Raw genomic sequence first — 24,033 nt, forward strand, 5'->3', positions numbered from 1 at the left:
AGAAATAGGAAAAAAGGTAAAGAATACATACATATTTTATATGCAACATAGCAGCAACATATGTATGTATATCGGTTATACAGCATATTGGTGGGAGAAAGAAGGTAACGAGAGCCATCGACAGGGGCGGCCCAAATATCAAACGTTTTTTATGTACACAACAGAATTCATGTTGGGGTAGCGTTGAAATGCGAAACAAAAATAGGGGAGCAGCACAAATATTAGATGACAAGGTAGGAGATGTGTATACTCTTTGGAAATGCACTTTAAAAAAATGGCAAAGCTATATTTGACGATATTTGATACTTAAAGCAACATGTTCCTTAATTCCAAAACGGATATACTTGGAAGTACTGGACTCAGTTGCTTGTATTTCTCTCGATAAATCCATAAAAATATTCAAGAAAATCTGGCAATATTTAAGATTAGAAATTTACAATTAAAGATTTTATACTCTGATGATCATCTGTGGAACCATTATTGTGTCTCAAATTATAAAAATTGTTTTAAATATGTATTGGTATTTTATAATTTCAGAGATTTTGTTTTATAACTTTTAAGTGCACAAAATTTGCTGCATCTGAAAGAGATTTCTAGAATTACAAAAAACAAGTTCTTCAAAAATATTTTTTTGCTTGTGTAAGTGTAAATGTAAATAAATAATAAAAAATAATTTTCGTGACATTTCACTAACAATTAAAACCTAAAATTCATCCATGATATATTTAAAAAAATGTATTCATTAAAAAAAAATCTCTCCAAAGAGAGAGCATCCTTTAGAACTGCTCAAATGGAGAACCTGTACCTGTGTAGTGACGCCAGTCCTCCCTCTAGAGATTCCCCTAGCGCATATCTCTTCCTGTTCTTCAGCCTTCGAATGAATGACAGTCTTGCAGGGGCTGCTGCTGTCTACCCTTCGTTATTATTAACCCGTTTTCTTTAAAGGTTCCCCCCTTATACGAGAACCCACATGAAAGAATGGGCAAACAAAAAATACAAGAAAAATAGGGGAAAATCTTTAGAAATGTGTTTTTTCTTTCCTTAAGTAAACCGTCAGCAGACGATGAAGACGAAGGAAAAGCAGCAGGAAAATCCAAGCCAAAGGAGACTGAGCAGCAGTACTCGTAAAAGACCTGCCTGCCTGCAAAAGTGATTAGGGGGAAAGGCTTTCTATTCACAGTAAAAAAACTATTATGGTCAAAAGTGTCAAAGGCAGCACGGCCATCCGCAAGCATCATTAGAGATGTGCAAAAGTGGGGCTTGGGGGAGTGGAATGAACTGTGGCACACAGAGCCACTCTTTTGTGGCCGTTTCCTCAACATCAACAGCGTATGCCACAAAATTGATTTACTCAAAAGAGCAAAAGAAAGAAAAGAAAAAATTCAATTGCCTATTGGATGCAGGAGGTTCTTTTTTCCCGATGTTTTCGAAACGTGCGCTTGCATGATGATTAGCATGGGGCAAGGCAGTCACCATCGTCATCATCTCAAGGATGTCCATAGTTCACCCTCATCCTGTGCGTCAGCTGTTGCCCTAAGTGGCTTTTTCCCCTCCTCTTTCTCCTGCTGCTCCCATTCCAATTCCAATTCTCTTTGTGCCTCACCTTTTGGCCTGCCTGCCTGCCTGCCAGCAATGGGGATATTCCACCTCCAATAAAAGGAGGCGGTGCCACGGGTAGCTTGTGCTGGTCAGCAGCTTCTAGAGAGAGAGAGAGAGGTGTGGAGTGGTGTGGCATCCTGGCGAGTGGTGTCCTAACCCACTTAGTATCAATATAATTGCCTTGAAGTGGACTCGGTAGAGGTAGAGGAGATTCCACCTCAATTAGCTATAAATAACCAAAGTTGGCAAATGCTTTAGTATACAAATAATGAACCACTTTCAGAGTTCCACCCACTGACTGGAGGGGAAATCGCACAGCAGCAGCTGAGTGTGGCATCTCGTGCCGGGTGGAAGGAATCACTTTAATAAGGGTAGAAAGTCCACTACAGAGGCAGCGAATTAATTTTTAGGAAAATCACTTGAGAAATTTATTTAAAGTAGTAGAAATCTCTGAAGAAATTTTTAAAGGGAGTAGAAAATCTTTGAAAATGTTGAATATATAGTAAAGTATAAAAGAAACACCTTGTACAAATAGTTTCAGGATTCTGTTTAAGGGATTAACTTAAGTTTTTAATGATAAATATCTAAAAATAAATGAAGCCGCCTTCCAAGTTTTTGCATACTTTTCCATCATATTTTTGGTTGATCTTCACAACACCTCAACTTATATTTCCATTCAAACGAGAGATATGAGACATAAGATAAAGAGTTCTCCTACCTCCACAAAATTGAGAAAAAGAAAAAAAGTGTTGCCCCTCGTTCCGTGTAAAAGGTAAATAGAAAATCGAAATATAATATCATGTAAATATTTGACACCACTTAGCAGAATGCGTGTGTGTGTGTCGGTTCTGTCGTATCGGTATCGGGGGTATCTTGTTTTGTATGTCGTGCGGTGTCTGCCCTTTTCACGTACCACATTTCCATTTACCTATTCCCTATCTTTAGGGTTAGCGTTGGACCCGAAACTGCTAGACACGACACGAGGAAATATGTACAGATATAGCATATATAAATAAAAACAAAAAAAAAACACACACACAAAATTGAAGGCATTTTGTCGCGGGGCTTGTCACTCTATTTACTTGACCACAAAAACACGACAAACGATGGAGACTTCTCGCTCTCACTCGCGGTTGCCCCTCTCTTTGCGCTACTCCTATTCCTACATCTAGAGAAAAAAGGAATCTTAAAATTGAATTATTTATACCTAGATTAATAAATGTATACCAATTGATTTTCCCGAGCGAAATTTCCTTCACTTACATTTTGAAAATAATATGAAATTATTTGATATAAATAATTTACATATTTATATTAAATATTTTGTAAATACATTTATATTTAAATAAAATGGAATTCTATTTAATATATGTTTTTGTATATTTATAAGCAAAATATTTAATTTGAATATGATTGTTTATTTTTAATAAGCCACTTTTTCTCTGAGTGTGTAAATTTCCAATAGCTTTCTGCTGTCTGTTTATACAGCGCCTAATTGTTCCATGGGCTTATCTCAAATTTCAGATCACACAAAAAGAGAGCACCCCTCCAAAGCCATAGAACATCATCATAAATAAGGTAGAAAAAAAGGTGTATGGAGTACGGAGCAACAGTTTGAGGAAACACGCGATATGATTGAACATTGAATAAATATTTGAGTTGTAGATAAATGAAATCGATTTTGTGTTGAGCCACAAGAGAAATGTACGGTAAGAAAAGGTTTTAAAGTAGAATTAAGGTAAATGTTTCTCCCATTTTAATGGAATTTATTGCTTAAAACTTCAAATACAATTTCCCATAAATCTTTCAAATATTAACTTAATTTCTGTGGAAACTCTTTTGGATTTCAATGCAATTTGTGTATTAAAAAAAGCCTCTTTAATATTAAAAAAAACGCAAATTCCACTCTCAATCCAAATACAGCTTAGAATCTCCTTTTGTAATTGGCTTACTGGCCTTTTGGCCTTTTTGGGAGTCATCTCCCAAAAGCCACAGAGCAGCAGCAGCAGCCACCGCCTCGGGGAAAGGCCAACAAATAAATACCCAGTACCTTGAAAATTATTTATTTAAACAAGTTAATTTTTTATGGCCCTGTCTCTCCTCTGCCTGTTTATTGACCAAAAGACGACCTAAACAAATATGTGGCGACCTGAGGACCAAAGGACTCTCCAAAGCTGTTACATTTCTGTGGTTCTGGGTTCTCCTTTGCTTCTTTCTTCAAACAGGAGAGAAAAGTGCGAACAATAAGGGATAATGTCAAAAACACACATACACACAGATAGAGGTCGAAGGTTATCCTCACCACAGCTACAGCTACAGTTAAAGTCACAGCTACAGATGACAGCTAGAAGAGGGAATTATTTGTTCATACGTGTTCTCGTATGTGGCAATGGTCTTTCTTGACATTCGTTACTCTTAAATGTTATGTATGCTCCTGACATTATGGTTGAGGTTTATCTCTTTTCTTCCGCACTCCATGCCTTTTCCCCTGCCTTTTCCCTGCCCCAAGTCACTTGTTTAAGCAGGTGCCTGACTCATTCATTTGTTGGTTAGTCAGAGTCAGAGTCCGCCTCACAGTAGTCGTCGTCGTTGGTTCAGACGATGCGTAGCTAAAGTTATGGCACCCCCAAGGCGGGGCTTATCGTTCACAGAGTGGCACTTTGGCTTTTTGTTGTCGCTCTCAAGCTATGCCTCTGGTTTTTGGATCTTACTGAACTCAATCCCCAAGATGTCACTTTTCTTTGTGTCTCTCTCGTTTTGGTGGAATTTCACAATTAGTGGAAATCCCAGTGATTGGAAATCGATTCGGATGATTCGTGATTGAATCGGTGTGTGGGTTGCCATCAAGATAATATAATTAATTTGGAAATTAATTTCTGGCTGGCTATTGGCAAAGGGCATGGCCAATGGAAATCTCATCAATAAATCGCGTGAGGGTGGGTTGTTTCTTAGGAAATTAGTTTGAAATGAAATTTAAATTGGTTGGAAAATATATTGAATTAAAGTAGGGAAATGTTTATAACTTGATAAAATGTATTTGGGTTACAAGTAAAATTACAATCTTTTATACTTCATAATATCAGCCGGAAATCATTTAAAACTATTAATGAGATTGATAGATAATCTTTTTTTTCTGTCGAAATCTGTTGAAATAATTAAATGTAACTCATAAGAAACTAATTTTAATACGGTTTTCCTATGGGAACTAACATTTCTCTTTCCTGGCATGGCCACATCTATGTTTAAGGCCAAGAGAGACTAGAATCAAAGATAGAATCAAAGGAACCTAGATATTCATTTTAACTGATTCTTATACCTTTTTTAAACCACATTAAAAAGAGCGACTTCCCCCTAAGACTTTTCTTTTATCTTTCCAGCTTTCAAAACGTTGAAGACAGTTTTAACCGAAACTCATAAATATTTTGACAACAGAAATGAGTGCCACTTTTTATAATCAAAGCTTTTAAGACACTTTTATTCACAAGACGATAAGTGAAAAATCATAAACTAAAGGCCTGCAGCCACCCACGCGACCACACGAATCAGTGATGGAGGAGCGCTTCTGTGGCTTAAAAGATAATCGCTGGAGGAGGCAGGGAGGCGCCGCCAAAACCCACGCTTCTGAGGCATGCGGGGGGGGCCACACATTAATTAATTTCATTGAATCTCTAAGAGCCAACCCCAAGCCCACTCAAAACGCGTTAGAGGGAATAATGAATCGTGTCAAAAGTTTAGAGAACAAATAAACAGCATATTTTTCCACTGTGGCGGCGAGTGTAGGCTGCTGGGAGTCAGTCGGCCGACGCTTGGGCTTGACTTTCAGTCATGCGTGGGCCGGCCGGTTTAAGCGACTTGGATATATGTTGTATATTATATGTACAAGTACGCTATGGCAAATACTACGATCTCGTAGTACGAGTAAATTAAAAGTGCAGTCACGACACAAACCCCAGAGCACGTCGACTGTCTGTCGCTTTTGTAACTGATAAATACAGAATAAAATATATTTACATATGTACATACATATATTCATGCCTACATATATACTCGTATTTGTAGTATTCGCATAAAAAATTAAATTTTGTTGATGCATGCGAAATATGATGACAACTGCACCACTGGAACTCATGAAATATCAAGGTTAGGCACATAAGAAACGTGCCCCTTGAAGCCAGCCAGCCAGCCAGCCCAGCCACCATGTAATAATTGACCAAAGTTCACTCAGAGGGAAATCAGTTTATTATTAAAATATATATTCTGTACAGATTATCTTTATAGAGATGATCTTGGTTGTAGATTCTAGACAAATTACAGATTGCATTGCAAGGCATGAAGGAAAAGAAGGGTGAAGGAAATAGGCATGGAAATATATTTCTCTAAGCGAAAACAAACATTTTTGTTAGAAAATCAGCGTCAAAATAAATAAATAATTGATAATAAATCAATAAAAACTCCTTCAGAATTCATATTATTTAATAGACTATTTTCTCCTTGAACTCATTCTGTTTTTTTTAGACTGTTAAACTATATGAAATTAAATTTGCTTATAAATATATATAGTTTTCCGATACTAGCAGAGTTTCAGGAGTATTTTCCCATAGATAAATATACCAATCCGTACGTTATTATGGATTCCCATTGACTTTCCATTGCAAATATGAAACCATTTAATCAGTACAACTTACTAGTTAAGTTTTGAGTGAAGATTTCTCTACTAAAAGTAGTTTTTTCCCTCCAATTTCTCAAAATTTTCCATAGTTCTGACAGTTTTTCTATTGCCGTTAGTAATCGTTAGAACATACCTGAAAATACAAAGAAAATAGAAAACATTAATAATTGCAGAATAAATAGCACTTATGGTGTTTTTTATGTGCTTTAAATATCATAAATAAACGATATCCGTGGTTCCAATTACAATAAAAACAAAAAACTAAACACCAAAAACAAAATATCATACGAGTATTTGATGGATCTGCATGTCAGCATTTTCCGAAAGGTTTTTTGTGCTTTTAAAAATACCGTTTAAGGTCGCTCCTTTAACGCTGTACATTCGGTATGTGTTGTATTTCCAAGAAATTAACAATAAATGGCATTCTTTTAGCCTCTTTTTCGAGTGTTTTAATTATAGGGCGAGAGAAGAGTGTGGCGTGGGTTTTATTTGCTCAACTTTTTTTTGCATATAAAGAAGGGGGGGCCCCCACAGATATCTGCTGCTGCTGCTGGCTGCTGCTGGCTGCTGCCTTTTGTGCCATGTGTGAAACTTAACACAACTTAATTTTATTTTTTGTTTGGCCAAAAAGGCGGCTTTGGCAGATAGATATGTACATATACATATGTATACAGATATCGTAGGGGCCTGTTATGTGTATGAACGTTGGTATATATTTTTGTTGTATAATTTATTCACAGACGACAACAAAAAAAAACTGATAAAGATAAACATGTAAATCAAACAAGAACTTTGACTGATGGCGACACTGCGACGCCTTTGGGTAGTCTGTCCCCCCTTCTATCGTTTTTGGTGTGCCCCTGATTGAGTGGCGCCAGCAAATTAATAACTCTTCGAGAGAACGAAGACCCCCCTTCCGTTCCCTTCCACACATTATGCCATAAAAACTACTCGAATCTAACGTTTATGATGTGTACGAAAAATTTTTGCGTTTTTTTTTCCCCTCTCTCATTTGCTTCTTGCTTCGGTGGAGCATGGGTTTTTGGCGAATTTCAATGCAAATTAAAGGTAAATAAGCTAATGATTTATCAGAAAATTAATATACTAAGTGGTGTATATTTAGGGGCACATTTGTGGGTACATTTTGTGGCTATTATTTCTAAATTTCAATTACTTTTTGCTAATGTATGTTATGCTGATTAAATCCACATAAATCAATGCTGTATATTATAAAATGTTCAAACGAAATAGATTAATTTATTGCATCTAGACTCAAATAATTTCTAAATCGTTTTTGGCGTCATGCAGCAGCATCCCTCGGTCGTCTGGGCTGCATTTCTGCCTGGCCCAAATGCACGGTGCCAGCCAACGTTCAAATATATCAATAATTAAATGGGCGATAAATTTCATATTTATTTTTGCTTATCATAAATTACTTTTAATTTTATAAAATTAGACAAAATATACATTCTGATTTGTGTGCAATCTATCTACTAGTATTTCTATTTATTAGTATATCTATCTATCAGTGAAATCTGCCTCAATTTGTTGCATTAATTATTTGAATAATTTGAAAACTCTTTAATAATAAAAAGAATAGAAAAATTATTCTATAAATTCTCGATAAATACCATTATTCATTCATGCTTCGAGTAAGTGTTTAATACATCCCCATTAATATTAATAATAATTCTATTGATAATTTTCTGTCAATATTTTTTTTCCCACCTCAAATAAACCCCAAATAAATTTTCAGCTGAAAGCAAAGTACTCACACAGCAGTTTTCCGGCACTTGCCAAAAAAAATGTATTTGCATTTATAGATTTATAATGAAAATGTTAGGTCTGGGGCTAGCTTCTGCTCTTCGTTTTTCCGCTCCCCCCTTTTCCTGTTTTCCACAAGCATAAATATAGAAATATTTCGGTATGCACGTGGATTGTTCAGATTGTGTTTGCTTTATTTACGCAGCATTAAAAATGTGTTTAAAATGTTGAACAAATATATACGAAGGGGTGTCTTGTGGGGGGGCTGACTGCTATACGCTTTTGCTGAGAACTTTAGGCAGTGTGTAGCAGGTGCATGTGTGTGCGGAGGGGAAAGGGTAGCGGTACGCGCATTGACGCGTGTGGAGGAGCAGCGTACGAAAAGCGGACGAGCGTAGGGAGAGGGAAGAGTGTGTGTGTATATATTTCTTTATCGAGCATAATAAAACCCGTACTACGTTCAGTATGTGTAGATACAAACACAAAGATACAGATAAACAGCAACAGATACACATACAAATAGGTAAATACGCTTGTGTGTGTGAGTCGACAGATTAGCGCATGAATGAAAAAATTGTGTAGCAAATTATCAGACGTACACGTCTGTATATACGTACGTACAATCCGTATCAAATATATACATGTGTATATATCTTTCGTTTAATTTAAACCTCAAAACCTTATCGAGTCGCAACGCGTTTTAAAATATTTTTTTTTATAAATTACCTGATTATAAGATTCGGCTTAAAAAATTTAAAAATACAACTTATTCATTTCCCCTCGTTTTCAATTATTTTCAATGCTATAAGCAACAAACGACAGATATAATACGCATAGAGCAAAAGTTGGGGCAGGCAGACAGACATACATAAGAAAGAAAGAGCATTCTTTGAATAGGGTATATTGAAATGGTTATAGGAGGAATGTACGTAACTTGACTGCACCTATACACTAGAAACATACGATGTGATACTACAATATAGTTCAGGGATTATCTAATCTATTTTTCCAATTCATTTACGCACTCTTCATCTCCCAGTCAAAGCAAATAGGCACAGAACTATTTATTTAAACTATGAATTAAACAATTTTCCACAAAATATTCCATTCCAATAATATTATCGGTATATTTTCTAGTCGGTTGTCGATTCTTTGTTGCTGCTGTTGTTTTTTTCCTCGTTCATTTGTTTTTCTTTGATTTTTGCTTTATTTTTGTCTGGGTTCTTCGTATGGTTCTTCTCTCGAAATAAGTTTCATTAATTAAAAATGAACAAAAACGTGTTGTACGTTGGCGTTTTCTTTTGCTCTTGCTTATATATTGTGCACACGTACCCCCCTCCAACTACTACTACTCGTAGAAATTCACATAAATATTGTATAAATATTTCTTGTATTTATTGTATTTATTTATTTATATAGCTATTTTTTCGTATTTGTTGAAGAATTTTTATCAGGCAAAATGTCGTCAATAGGTAATTGAAGTATTTTGTGATTTTTGAGAGAAGTTGCTTCCTCTCTCACACCCTCTGGGGAGCCATGGCTTAAGATAAGAATAAGAGAGAAGTCTCCAAAGGGTTCGATACAATTAATCACAAATTAATCACGGTGTATATGTACAATGTGCATGTGTGGATTTGGAATAAACTTTCCAACAATCAAAGAAAAAAAAGAAACAAAGAACTTTTTTATAAATAAACTCTGTAGGAATGCATTTTTTTTTTTATTTTATTGATAAATAAATGAGTATGTTCCATGCAAGCTTTTTTCCTTTATCTAAAGCAAATATTAATATTATTGGCAAATGTGCAAATAAATATCAATCGCAATGAATGCAATTGCAAAATATCCACAAAGTCAATAGAAAATATTATAAAAAAGTGTTGTAATCCATCGAGGAATATGGGGGTTTCTATAATGGCATAGAGGGAGTGGTTGCTCTCAAACAAAACGGAGGATTCTATGCTGATTTAATACCTGACATGTTTAAACATATTTTATATTGGTTTAAAGTTATCCAAATATTTTAGTTTTTGTTTAATATAGACGGGAAGTATTGCAAGTATTATAGGATAAAAATCTCTCTCTACATAGTAAAAAACAACGATCCAAGAACTCGATGAAAAACAGAAAACATTCATCTGCAATCCGTTTCGCATACAATTTCAGAGTTTCAGTGGATGTGGTGCATGCACCAAACAAATCAATTTGAAAGCAAGAAACAGCAGAAACAAATTCTGAAGAGAGAATACATAATAAAAATTGCACATAAATGAATATTAAATGCAGACAGGAATTGGAATCGGAATCGTCTTCCTATCTCCTTTGAGATGATGTGTGTGTGTGTGTGTGTGTCTGCAAGTGAGGGGAAACACTCTTTTGCCACCACGTACACCCCTATATACCCTACAATTACCGCGTTATATATGTACATATATCGTACCCCACATATGTACATATATATTTTTCCTCGACTCATACGCTTTTTATTTTTTTTTTACGTTTTTACGCGCGAGTCGAAAAGAATTTTTACGCAAACGACGAGGCAGAGAGACTGGTTCTGCAGAGGCCTCCTGCCACAAACAGCATACAGCAGCCAGCAGCCAGCATGTGGCATGTATCTAGATACTGCCCCATCGCTTCGTTTCGTTTTGGTTTCGGTTTTTGGATTGGGTTTTGTTTTGGCTTGTGTATTGGATCTCTCCGACGGACAGCGCGCGGCTAACGATGTGTCTCTGCTTCTTATTTTCCTTTCATTCTCGTTCTCTGTTTTCTTTTATTTTCTCTTCTCTTTGGCTTTTCTTTTCATTCTCTCTTTCCACACTCGTTTTTTTAAGCCAATTTTTCGCTGGTACTCGCATATGTTTTCCTTTTTTTACGCGCATTTGTTTACTATAATAGATACACAACAAACTTCAAGATACAAAAGACTACACTCACACACATAGAAAGATGCAGATACATCTATAGACACATGTGTATGCGCTACTGTATCTGTATCTTTCGTTGGCCATTAAAGCTTGAATAATACAACAAAAAAAGGAAAGAACAAATAAATAAATAACACGCGAGATAGAAATATTATTTTTCAAACGAAAGAAACAGCAAGTTGTGTGTAAAAAAAAAGTATCTAACAAATGCCACACTTGTTCTTCATTTATGTTTGCCTTCTTTCACCCTGCTTCTCTCCTCTTACCCATACTCTTTTCTCCCCATCTCTCTGTTCCGTTGCCTCCTTTTTGTTTTGGTATTTACTGGGGCTTTTACTTAAGTGAATTTCATGAGCATTACATAAACAGGTAACAGAGAAGTGTTGTGTTGTTAAAGGCCGTGGCAGCGAAAGAAAGTGTCGAATAGGGAGCTACCTATTTCTTACATGAACATAATTTTTTCAGGATATTTTTAATAATGTCTAAAATTTTAATTTAATTTTAATTTAAATTAATTTTTAATTCAAAAGGTGTTTTTTAAAGCTTTTCTCCTTTTTTTTCCTTTTTAATTTCTGAAAAACACTTTCATATATTGCATATACCCTAACTGTAAGCTCTAATGGGTATCAAAAGTACAGACCACAAAACTTAAAAGATAAACCGAGATACTCCCTCCTCCAGGGTGGCTACCGTGCAACAACAACAACAGAAACACAAATGAACCACAAATACCACTAAAATCGAATTAAGAGGCAGCGAAAAAGGGATGAGGGGAGAGGCACTTAGGTTTATTTGCTTTTTGAGTGGAACCAGCAGGAAAGCTACCGAAGAAAGGGACCAGGGGGTGGGGCTCCTCTGTGGTGTGTAATTTGGTAGTTTACTCAAAAGTGTGCCTGCCTCTCTACCGTGTGTGTGTGTGTGGATTATTTACCTTATAATTTAACAGGTAGCCCCCACAGCCACAGTCGACCCAACACAAAAGTAATCTTATGTGAAAGGGCGAGGGGAATGGGAAATGGGCAGTGGCATCCCAACGGGGAAATCAAATGGTACATATACCATTTGTATTTTGTAGGTTGGAAAATCTACCTGCTGTTTGGAAGCAAAAAAAAAATGTAATTGTATTTTTTGTTGTTTAAATAAAGTTAAAATGTTAATCAAGCTCCGTGGAACGGAGATACAATAAAGCTACAGCTAGTTTTTCTACAGCTAGCTTTTTCTATATGTCAAAATAAATTTTTAAGTCTGAAACAAAACCGTAATACGTAATATTTCCATGTAAAATTCCTTAAAAAAAAGTCCATTCAATTCCTTAAATTTCTAGAAATCTCATCCTATTTCCAGTAACAACAAAAATCACTCCAAGAAAAGAACTCAAGAATTGGACATGAATTTGTCTTGATATTAAGTAATTTATTGCTTGATTTATGGGCTAATTGATTGATGAAGTTTCATTGTGAGGATTGATTGCAAACGATAATTTGTATGATGCCCCAAACATCTAGCCCATCCAATCCAGCCATTGCACCTGCTACCACTTACGATTATAATTTTTGAAAAGATTAATGGAAATCAGCAGGCGTCGGATCGTAAACAAATTTATAGGAATTCCGGGCATGGAATTATTTTTGGCTATTTAGAAAATTAAAACTAAAGTAAGGCAGCGGATCAGGAAATTCTAAGTGGAGGAATGTAGAAATAACCATAAAAGAAATGCTATAAACTCCAATTGGGAAGTGTTTTCTATTAAAATTACATTTAAATGGAAAATATAAACTTTTCCCACAAGAAAACCAACTGTAATAGTTGATTTTATGGTTTATACAACTCCCTAGATGATTGAGGAATGTGTAAAGTGTTTTTCTCTATAAATTTTAAGCATAAAAATCTATGAAAATTCATGGAAGATTATTTAAGAAGTAAAACAAAATAGCCAGTAATTCTCAAAAACTTGCCACATTGCTTTGTTTTATTTTTCAAAATGCAAAAAAAACGTAAGTAATAATGATATATCCATTATATCTATACATACTGCGATACAATCGGCTATGACAAGCCGAACATTTGACAGCTAAACACAACTCATTAATGAATAGCAATACAAGCCATAGCTATAGCAACACTTTTAAGCTTATTACGGAACAACAAATAGCCAGGCATCGTACAAATATACATACAAATATCTATATGTTTATATGTACAGACATATGCTCGTATATATTCTCGTTATATGTGGGGTAGATATAGTGGTAGGTAGATTCCGTACAGCACAATCCATGAGTGTGTATAGCACTCGAAATGGCAAATGAATGACATGACTCTGCGTACAACTAACAAAACGAACGATTGACTAACCGACTGACTGAATGACTGACTGACTGACTGAGCAACCAATCAACCAGCGAACGAACGAACAAACGCAACTGAACAGCCGACCGCCAGACGAGTTAAGATTAATCAGAAAGACCCCCAACCCCCATAAATACAAATATACGAGTGTGTGCAAGTATATTGGGTATGTACAGTGAGTGACAGAACTGTTGTGCCATTAAAAGGAAATGTAGTTCAACTGTAAATAAATGGAGACGAAAATAAGAGAATAAAAAGAATTATATAAAACATTTTTAAATGTTTCTTCAACTGTAAAGTTTATAGAACCTATAAAATATGAAATAATATTGATATCTCTGAGCATCATGCCATTTTAAGCCAACTTTTACTGCTTATGACAGAGAATTCTCTTTAAAAATTAACAAAGGTTACTTAATCCTTTGAATGGCATATGTGACAGTCACATGTAAACGGTAAAAGATTAAAGCACACACTTTTAACTGCTGTTTTTGTACCATTTCATTTACTTTGCTCGTTCGAAACGCACTGTACCTACCACAAACATGAGTTGTATGCGTATGTGTATATATTTTTATAATTCTTTTTAATAGTGCATGGAGAGAGAAAGAGAGAGGGAGAGATAGATATGGGGGTAAGAGAGTGCGACACAATAAACGATGGTTTAAATGCCATATCAGCAGTGGAAAAAGAAAGAAAACAAAAGTAAACGAGTAAAATGCTGAATACAAATTACAACACCAAACCACCCCCTACCCTCCTACACAGATATTAGTACGGTATATATTGAAGTATATGGAGATAAAATAACAGTCGATTCTCAAGCACCCAAATAATAAGAAAAAGAAAAGAGAATAAAGTAGAAAAGAAAGAGAGAGAGGGAGAGAGAGAGAGAGAGAGCTACTCGTACGACAGAAACAAATACAAAATTTATTGTCAACAAGTTTGCGACGTAAACCGAAACATACACACGTTCCCTCCTCCCTCCACCCTCCTCCCCCTACTTCTATGCCCCCTCCTCGTTTTAGCCATAATTCTTTTTTGTTTCTCTTGTCTTTTTAGCATATCTTAATTTCGAGTTTAGTTTTTCGTTACTTTTTGCTTTGTTTCGCGATTTTTCCGTTGATATTTTATTTATTGTATTTGTTGTGTTGTGACGTGCCGTGAGTAATAACTATATAGATTAACCGATCTCCGAGTATACCCCCTACAAACCACCCGCAATGCCCGCCCCCTCCCCTATACAACTGTCGAAAAACTTGAAGAACAAAGCATTTATTCGGTGGATAGCACGCACGCGGGTCGTCTGCTCAAGGAAACTGCTTAAAAATGTTAAATTTTAACGTGCGAAAAAAAACTGTTGATGGGTGAAACAATTAACCATTTAAAATGAAATCAAGAGCACAGCCCGCTGAGTTGGTAATGAAAGGTCTTGAGAGCATCGTATTTCTGGTAAATATTTAACCCAAGAAAGTGGGAAAATAAAACCAAAAGAAAACTAGTAATCAAGCCCCATAGAGGAGGAATTAAATGACACATTTAAGTGTGTTTTTACGTAACGCAGAAAACGTATCTAAGGATTAGGGAAACAATGAAAATTAAGCGGAACAGATTGGGCTATTTTTAGGTCTTTGAAATGTTCTAACATATAGTATGTTAGCGATTAAAGAGCTCATTTCCTGGCACTTCACTCTACTGAATGATGAATCTTTACCAACTAGATTTAGTTCCTAGAACTTGAAGGCATACTTGTTGCATGAATGAGTGATATATTGTCTGAGGCATGATTATAAGGAACTTATTCAAGAAAAAGTGATTAAGCATTCCACTCTTCGGAAATGGCAGAAATATTCAAAAGAAAAAAGAGTGTTCTTGGAATTAAAAGTGTGATAAGATGTACAATTTATTTGCAGCCATATTCTCGAGCATTATGCCATTCTACAGATCTCTAAAAAAGTTTTTTTTTGCTAAAAACCCAAATACACAACACAATAAAAATAGGTAATAAATTTTATAGCAAAATGGTCTTTTCATTCATTTCTCGAGCAAAGCAAAAAAAGCAGATAAAAATTTGTAAACATATGTACATATATATACATATATACACGCCTCTATATATATATTTCTATGGATATATTTTGTATCTGTTTGTAGTTATTCATTAAGAATGAATTCATCATTCGACTGTTTGTCAGTCGGTTTGGCCATTTGTTTGATTATTCGGAGAGAAAGAGAGAGAGAGCCTGTCTGTGTATCTGTATCACTATATATGCACATGTGTATCCGTAGCTGTATCTATGATGCATTACTTATAGATATTTTGTATCGAGAGAAAGAGAGAGAACAAACAAACAAACAATTTCCGTAGAAATAAATCACAAAACGAAAAGGGAAATAATAATAACAAGGAATGGACATACAAATGTATCCATGATGTGTATCTATGTATCTCTAACCAAACATTGGCTATGACCATCGATGGATAGATACTTCTACAGAGAAAACGAAAAACTATTGATTTTTTTTGTAATTAAATATTTAAAATTTGTATTTTTCAGAAAACTTTTGTAGTAAAACTAACTTAATTAATATTATCAATAAATTATTAGACCTAAGAAATCCCGTTATTTCACTATAATTTTACCTCCAATTGTATAGTAAAAACCTCTCTATATCTATATCAATATAAAAAGCATTAATGTCTGAATAAAAACTGATATGATTGATACAACAATTCCGATTCCCGTTGCCATTCCAAAGCGCGTCTCTAGGGGCGAAATGTTTGACCAAATGACAAACTGACAGAGTGAGTGATGAGAATCAATAAAAACGTTCTCAATCCATAAAAAAAGCACATACAAACATCTATATATATATATATATATATGGAGTGTATAAATGAGCATTGCCTTATCATTATTAAAATACGAAAAAAATTGAAATTACATATTGACTTATCAGCGTTTGTCGGGCAGGGCAACTGTATTGGTTTATTCTTTTTTTTATTATTTTGAATTTTTGCCTTTTTCACCTCTTCATGTATTTTATATATATTCTGCCAGATAAGTGTTGCCCCCGATGTTTACCTCGTCAACAATTTTGCATTTTTCTTTTTTTATAGAAATTTTATTATATTTTAATGCTTATCAAAAATCTACAACATCTGAAACTATCTGTCTGTCTGGCTTTATGGGCTTCGGGTTTAAAGATCAGCAAATCAAACCTTATCAATGTTTGTTTCGCTTTGTGGTGGAAATAGCAAGAGGGCCCCCAAACAATATCTGGTTTAATCTTGATTCCACGATTCTACCGGTTCTCCAAAAGAGAGAGAGAGGGAGAGACTGGTAGGAACGGTAGCAACAGGCAAGCATTTAAAGCGGTACACCCAAAAATATATTTATTTTTTCCGGCTTGTTTGTGGTTTTTATTACAGCATAGATTTTGGGTAACAGGTTTTTGAAAAAAAATATGTTTTTTTTTTGTTCGCATACAAAAAAAGACCATAATTTATGACAAACATTTGCCGGCTTATTGGAACGTGTTTTCTTTATAATAAAGGATAAGATATCCCATAGAATTTCCATAGAAATTGAAAGCTAGAAATCGTTCCATCAATCGTTGGATGGAAATGAGTAATATCTGGAATTGCTAATGAGACCGACCGCAAAGCCTTAATCATCAGATGGATGGGAGAGAATGGTGCGGTAGGTGGAGTCCACAAATGGAGATAAACCAGTTCATATTTCCCCTCTCATTCCTGATATTATTATCATTCTAATATGAAACATACGTATACGTATATCTATCTACATTAGATAGAACAAAGATAGAGCAACAAAAAAGAAGTTTTAAAGCTCATATTTGAGAGAGTTTTCGAAAGACAACTTCTTGTTTCCTTCTTGAATATTCCGGTTCTTCAGGGGCCAAAGAATCTCAGAGAGAGAGAGAGAGATACAGAGAGACCTGGGCCTCTCTCTTTAGAGCAGACGTAATTAATGATCCCGAAAAACGTTGACGACGGGCCAGCAGGCAGCAGCCAGCAAACCCCATGAACGAGGCAAAACGCATGTTTTTTTTTACCCTTTTTTGTCGATGGCAGATACAAAAAAAAAAAAAAGTGGAATACAGGTGCGGATTAAGGTCAGATGCGGAACCCAAGAGACTTTGTCTGATTTAAAGGCATATCAATTTTGGGTTTTTTTTAAATTTGTTAAATGAAATGGAAATTTTTCAGTCAGAGATTTGTACTTTTCTTTAGGGAAAAGATTGAAGAAATATACAAGCATAATTTAATGACAAATTATGAGAGATTAGCGTATTAAAACAGAAATAGTTTATGCATTTTTTTATTACATTGCTTATGAAAAGAGAATTCATTGTGCTACATCCCTTGAATCATTCATATAAGTACAAGTATTCTGTGCAGCAATATCTTTCTGTAAGATGGATAAAAATGTTGATTCATTTTGGTTTTTTTTTTCGTTTTCTTTAAATGATTTAACGGTGGAATTTAAAATATTTTAACATAAATACACTGATCCAGCACTGTTTTACTGCATTCGAACAGCAACTACTCCAGCCAGAAATATCTTTACAGACTCCGAGCCACACACAAATGTGGATATGGATGTGGTGGGGGATGGTGGGGATGCCCATATAAGAAGTTGTAGTACAACTCCAATGTTTATAGTATTTGTAGAATGCCGAGGGGCGAGTCTGCACGACAGCAAGGCGTACTACAAGATACAAGAGCCAGGCCAGGCCAGCCAGCCAGCCAGCAGCAGCAACAAAACTAACGCAACATGGAAGAAACCGGTTTGCGGTTCGGTTCGGTTTCCAGGCGCGCAGGCACACATATTCTGGCCCACGAGTGTGTGGTGTGTCGTGGTGTGTGTGTATATTCTGGCCCACGACTGTGTGGCGTGTGTGTGTGTGTGTGCGGCGCGAGTTTGTGGGTAAATCAAACAAGAAGACGAAGACATAACAAAAGAGCTTGCTGCTCTTCCCCGAAACTGAGGGAGGGGAGCGAGAGAGAGCAAGAAGACCTAACAAAAACATTGGAGCTGCTCTCCCAAACAGAGAGGAGCAAAAAGTTGGAAGAGAGAAGGACGATGCTCCACAGAACAGACAAATTATTCTCAAGGTAGATTCAATAGAACGTACCGGTATTCGCCCTCTTCGACTATTCTAGTCTACGACGGTCTAACCTTATCTCAAATATGCCTTGCCTCTGCTTCCACAACAGACAGGGAGAGAGAGAGTGAGAATAGCAGCTACAAGAGGACCAAAAGCGGAGGACAAAAGAGAGAACTACAAAAAGACCTTCGAGCAACATCCACACACTCGCACTCACAACACTACTACTACTTTTGGCTGCCTTTGCCTTCTTCGTGCTTTTCCATATTCTTGAACTTCAAAAAAGTACAACAAAAACAACAAAAAACACAGCATAAACCGTATCCACATGATTACCCAAGGCTGCAGACTGGATGAATACCCTTTACAGAGACCCTTTTAGTCTGGGAGTGTCTTTTTGTGAGCATAGTAATCTCTTGATGGGACTCCATTCTCTGAGATCTTATTGGAATTTAAAAAAAAACCCTAATAAAAAGGGCCCTGGTTACATATCTCCCCACAAACACAACCTACTCTCATACCCTACAACCAGTGGGCACAACAAAAAAAAAAGACGAGGAAACAAACAACAACAACGCAATGTTGTCGGCGGCGGCAGTCAAGCTGTCAGACAGCTACTGGTGTTAAACCCCGTAGTACATAGTAGTAAAAAATAAGGCAGAAAAAACAACAACAATTACTACTACTCCACGCACACTCACACATAAACATATCGGTATGTATTTTATATATATACCACGCTGCGTATACGCCATGTCTGGGCTCTGGGCTCCGAGCTCTGGGGCTCCACGGCTTCTTGCTGCCTTCGTCTTATCGAATGTTGTTCTTCCTCTTCTACCTCATCGTATTTCTTCTTGCGCTTTTGCTTTGGCTGCTTCTTTTCAATCGCACATTTGCAGCTAAATGCTCATTGCCTCCGATCATTATAATCATCATCGTCTGCTGGTAGGATTCATGGCAAAATTATATTCCATTCCTCAGTTTCCACTATCAAATTTCAATGGCAATCGAGAAAAAGCGCGTGAAACTTCATGGATTTGTAATGCCCTCTCTGAGAATTAATCGGAACTCACAATTACTGCACAAATCCCAAGAAAAACCTTCACATTTCGCTTGAGATAATGTCATAAAATCAGTGAACATAAATAAATAATTGGGAACATATTATCAAAAGCGTTGAACTTTTGGGGTTTTAGGGTACACTTCTCCTGCCTTTTATTTGATTTGTTTGATGTTTCTTTAAACTTAACTTAAATCACAAGTTACCAAATGTATTCCATATACATACATACATATGTACCCATCTACAAGCCAGACAGACATCTGTACACCATTCCATAGATCCCCATCCCTGCCAGCTTCTTCTTTGCTTTTTCTCAACTCTTCTTTTGGGCTCACATTCTTTGTAGTCACTGTGTAAGAGGGCTCCACAAAAAAAAACAGCAACAGCAACAACAACAACAACAAAAAACCTAAAGACCATCCATTACAAATGCTTTTCTTTTCATTTTCATGTTTATATTTCGATCTAGGGGCTCTGCTCTGGCTTTCTGCTTTTAATGCTCTCTACATGATCTTGTTTTTGTGTGTTCTGGGATTTAGGCAATTCCAACTTTTTGATGGATTGTTATTGAAGTTTATTTTTTATTGTTTGGGCTGTTTGTTGTTTTCTGGCAGTTTTTGTGGCTTATTTCAACTTTTTTAATGGTTTTTCCTCTGCCCCGAACAAAAGATCTAGAGATACAGATACGTTACAGCTTGTAAGATTTGTAAAAAAAAAGGAAAAAGATGATTTGTTCAAGGTTCTTACATGATGACTTTTTTTTGGGAATTATGCTCTGAGGGCAGGAGCTGAAGTTAATGACAAAATTTAATGGAAATTTACAAGGCCACAGAAGGGTTTATACCTTGTATGCCTATTGAGGTTTGCTTCCTCGTTAACCTCGTTTGATTTATGTCTCAACCATACAGTTTTCTCTCGGTGCATTGGCCTAATTGAGAAACTAGCTTCAACACCAAAATTGGCTCATTGTCCTGGCCATAAAAGGCACGCACCACACATACTCGTAAAAATCATAGAAGAAAAAACGTGCCGTGCCTCGCTTGCGTATAATGAAGTTAATAATAATAAAAATGAAGAAAAATAAAATAGCAACAGCAACAACATTTTGCCGCTAACGATAAACCAAATTTGTACAAATAAAATAAATTAATAAACAATCAACGTGCGAGCTTTTTTTCCATTACCATTCGTTTATTTATTTTGTATTTTTTTTTTTTGCTTCCAAAACGGGGGAACATGCCATACGACATCATCACAGGCCACAGAGCTATAGAGGTATAGGTATGAGTATTTTCCTGTGTATTTGTATGGGCGAAAGGAGGGGGTTTGCTTAATTCATAGAACTGCTCCATTACCGTACCGTTCTCTATTCTGTTCTGTAATTACCAACAACCGAGAATATTCTTGCCATTGTTAATTTATAACTATAGAAAACCGCAAAAATACACTCTGACACACCAACTCTGGCATGATGATGGAATGACAATAAAATGTATATAATTATTAACAAGTAGGAACGTTATAGTTCGGCTTTTATACTGTATATTTTGCCAGAATTGGATTTTGCAACAGCTGCGAACTATTTCCAAGAAAGATTCAGCCCATAGAATGAAGCTAAAGGCCCATCTGACCATCACCCTGAGATATCCAATACATACTCTGCTGCGTCTGATTTGGAAAAATATTCCCTTGCCAGTATCCTGCAATTGCAGGGTATAAAAAACACACCTTACTTCAGCACATGCAAAAACAAAAAGGAGAGGCGAATAAAACGGCGTTAAGAACTCTACATTACTCGTATGAATGTCAATTGAGCACGCGTTCTTGTTGCTTTACTCATATATGGTGGCTACATATACATATAAATATAGTATTACATACTGATGTACATATGTACATAGTAGTATGTATGTTTCCACATTTTGTTGCTTCTAGTGTTGTTGCCAAGTGCATTTTTAGTAATTTGCTGATAATTATCAACAAAACAAATGCGCGCTCCACGCACATTCAAATGTAAATCAGAGACTGCGAGAGACAGATAGAGAGGGAAAGAAAGAGGAACAGAGAAGGGAGAGCGAGAAATTGGGGCCGGGCAGGCAAGGCAGCAGAACCAGAAGCAAACGCAATGCAGCTCGTCTCGTGTGCGATGCAGTTGGTAGCGCTAATTACACAAGTGTATGTGTGAGAGAGAGAGAGAGAAATGTGCATGTGTGTTGTGGGGGAGAATGGGGGTTAATGGGAGAGTTCGGTCGGCAACAGTGGTTTACTTTAGAGTGCAGGCAGGAAGGCCGGGCAGAGGGGGGCACAGTGGGACACGCAGGCAAGGCACAAAACTCGAAATACAACAAAAGAACAACAAAGTCAATGTTTAACGAAAATTTCAGTAGCTGCTAGAATTTGAATTTGCATTTCAAACTTTTTTTTTGCAATTTAACATATCAATGATACAGACACTCACGCATCCATGTATTTTTTAAGGCCCATTGTTCAACTTTAGTTTTTGTGTTCCCCTTTTTTTTCCAGCTTTTTATGAACAATATGATGTGCAAATTATCCAACAAAATAGTATTGTTCCTAAAAGTTTTATGTAAATATAGTAGCAAAGAGAAAGAGAGAAAAAACCAAAGCAAAAGAGAGACAGAGATAGAGAGAGAGAGAGAGTGCGAGAAAAGCAAAACAAGAAAGGAGCGAGAAAAAAACAATAGCACGCTCTCAGCTTTGGTCACACTAAAACTCACAGAGAGAGAGTGGGAGAGCAGGCGCGTGCATTGGTATGTGTGACTGTTGTGAATGGAAAGACCAGCGCTGCCGACGCCGACGTCGCCGCCACTGCGGCTGCTTGCCAACAACGTAAAAGAGCAAGTGTACGAGGGAAGGGAGGGAGGGGAGAGGCAGGGCGAGCGCAAAATGAAATAAGAAATTTTCCAATTGGCAAGGGAGCGGGGGCGGGGGCGGCATGCAAGAATTTTAGCGCTTACCGTTTTTACTTATTGACGTAGGCGTCCCACCGTCTCCTGTGTGTGTGCCTGTGTTGGTTGGCTGATGTGTGCGTGTTTTTTGTCACTCGTTTTATTTTCGCTGGCTCTTTCCTCCTATTTTCCCCCTGCTCTTTCTGCTGGCGTTGTTTTTGTTATGCAAAAGGGCATAGAATATTTACTTTATTTTTTTTGTTATATACACGATAAAATCACAAAACACTTTCAAATTATTTAACTCTCTCTCTTATGGCCGCTGCTGCTGCACATGCAATAGAAATTTAAGTATATACATTAGGTATTTGGTGGATTTACAACTTTTTTTTTGTGGCAGGCAAGCCTTTGGGTCGCGTAAAACGGGGGGCAAAACCAAATGTGGACGCAGCGCGCACGACGACCGCGTAGCAAGCACGAAACGACGAAACGAACCGAAAAAACACTTTGCCGTGAAAAATTTTCATTCATTGAGGAAAATTGAAATGAGAGAGCAGAGCAGAGGAACCTTGCTTGTGACTCTCTCTCTCTCTCTCAGTGCGTGTGTTTGTGGATTCTCTCTCTCGAATAGTGTTGCCAACTCGGCACAAAAACGGCATGAATTTCAAAAAGTTGCATAATATATTTTAATGTTTTACAAATATCTTGCAGTTTTTTGTGTTACGTTGAGTAGATTTTTTGAAATTTAACAACTTTTCAAGTTAAAGCATGTTTAGCAGGTTGGCAACACTGGCACGAGCTCCACTTCGTTTCTGCGTGTGTGTGTCTTTATTTGCTGCTCTCTCTGCCACTCTCTCTCTCGGTCTTTCCTTCTCGCCTCACACGCGCTTTGGGTTTATTTTTTTGTTGTTTCTCTCATTAATTCAATATTTAACCAATATTTAGTTAGTATTTTCGTACTACACTTAATTAACCGTGAGTGTTTGATGCCCCAACACTGGGCCACACCACACACTTTTTCACTTGTTCTCACACACGCACGCACATGCTCTGCACTTGTGTTTGTGGGTATTTATTGTTTATTGTTGCTTTTGCCAGAGCAAACTTTTGTGTGTTGATACCCATTGAAAACCGCACCATTTATACAGGGTACTGATGCACTTGGAACGTTCTGGCACTTGATTTTGACCAACAATTTACAGCAAAACAAAAAATCAAACACGCACAAGCTCTACTTTGAATCGAAAATGTATTATTATGTTGATTTCCGCACAGTCGCAACCAAATGATTTTGCGGCAAGTTGTATTCTTCAATGTGCAGACGTACAATATTATAGTTTAGATACCGTGTTTGCCTAATCGCCGGAACAACGTTGCGCGTCCGTTATATATTGTTGTTAGGGGATCTTATCTATTAGTTATATTAGAGGTGTCAAACCATCGAGGGCACTATCGATAGTATCGATATTTTACTGCTAGCCTCTATTATCGACGGTTTTGCGACTATCATGATAGTATCGAGCTACAGTCGTTGCGCTTTTGATATGTTTGAATTGGCTGCTATAAAATACGAAGACAAATTGGTAAACAAATCGACAGGTGGCATGAAGTTTTTTA

The 24,033-nt window shown here is 36.5% G+C and overlaps 1 long non-coding RNA gene across 1 annotated transcript in view; it reads right to left on the reverse strand.

Annotated features, from left to right (window-relative positions):
- Positions 1-23,798, reverse strand: part of LOC111075061 — a 35,454-nt gene extending 11,656 nt beyond the window's left edge. Inside the window, exons 1-2 of the long non-coding RNA XR_005968171.1 lie at positions 23,744-23,798; positions 22,486-22,619 (exon numbers count right to left, since the gene is read on the reverse strand). This is a non-coding gene — a long non-coding RNA (uncharacterized LOC111075061). The remainder of the gene's footprint in view (positions 1-22,485; positions 22,620-23,743) is intronic.
- Positions 23,799-24,033: the final 235 nt, after the last annotated feature.

The sequence above is a fragment of the Drosophila obscura genome, unplaced genomic scaffold (assembly GCF_018151105.1).
Source record: "Drosophila obscura isolate BZ-5 IFL unplaced genomic scaffold, ASM1815110v1 contig_4, whole genome shotgun sequence".
Lineage (NCBI taxonomy): Eukaryota > Metazoa > Arthropoda > Insecta > Diptera > Drosophilidae > Drosophila > Drosophila obscura.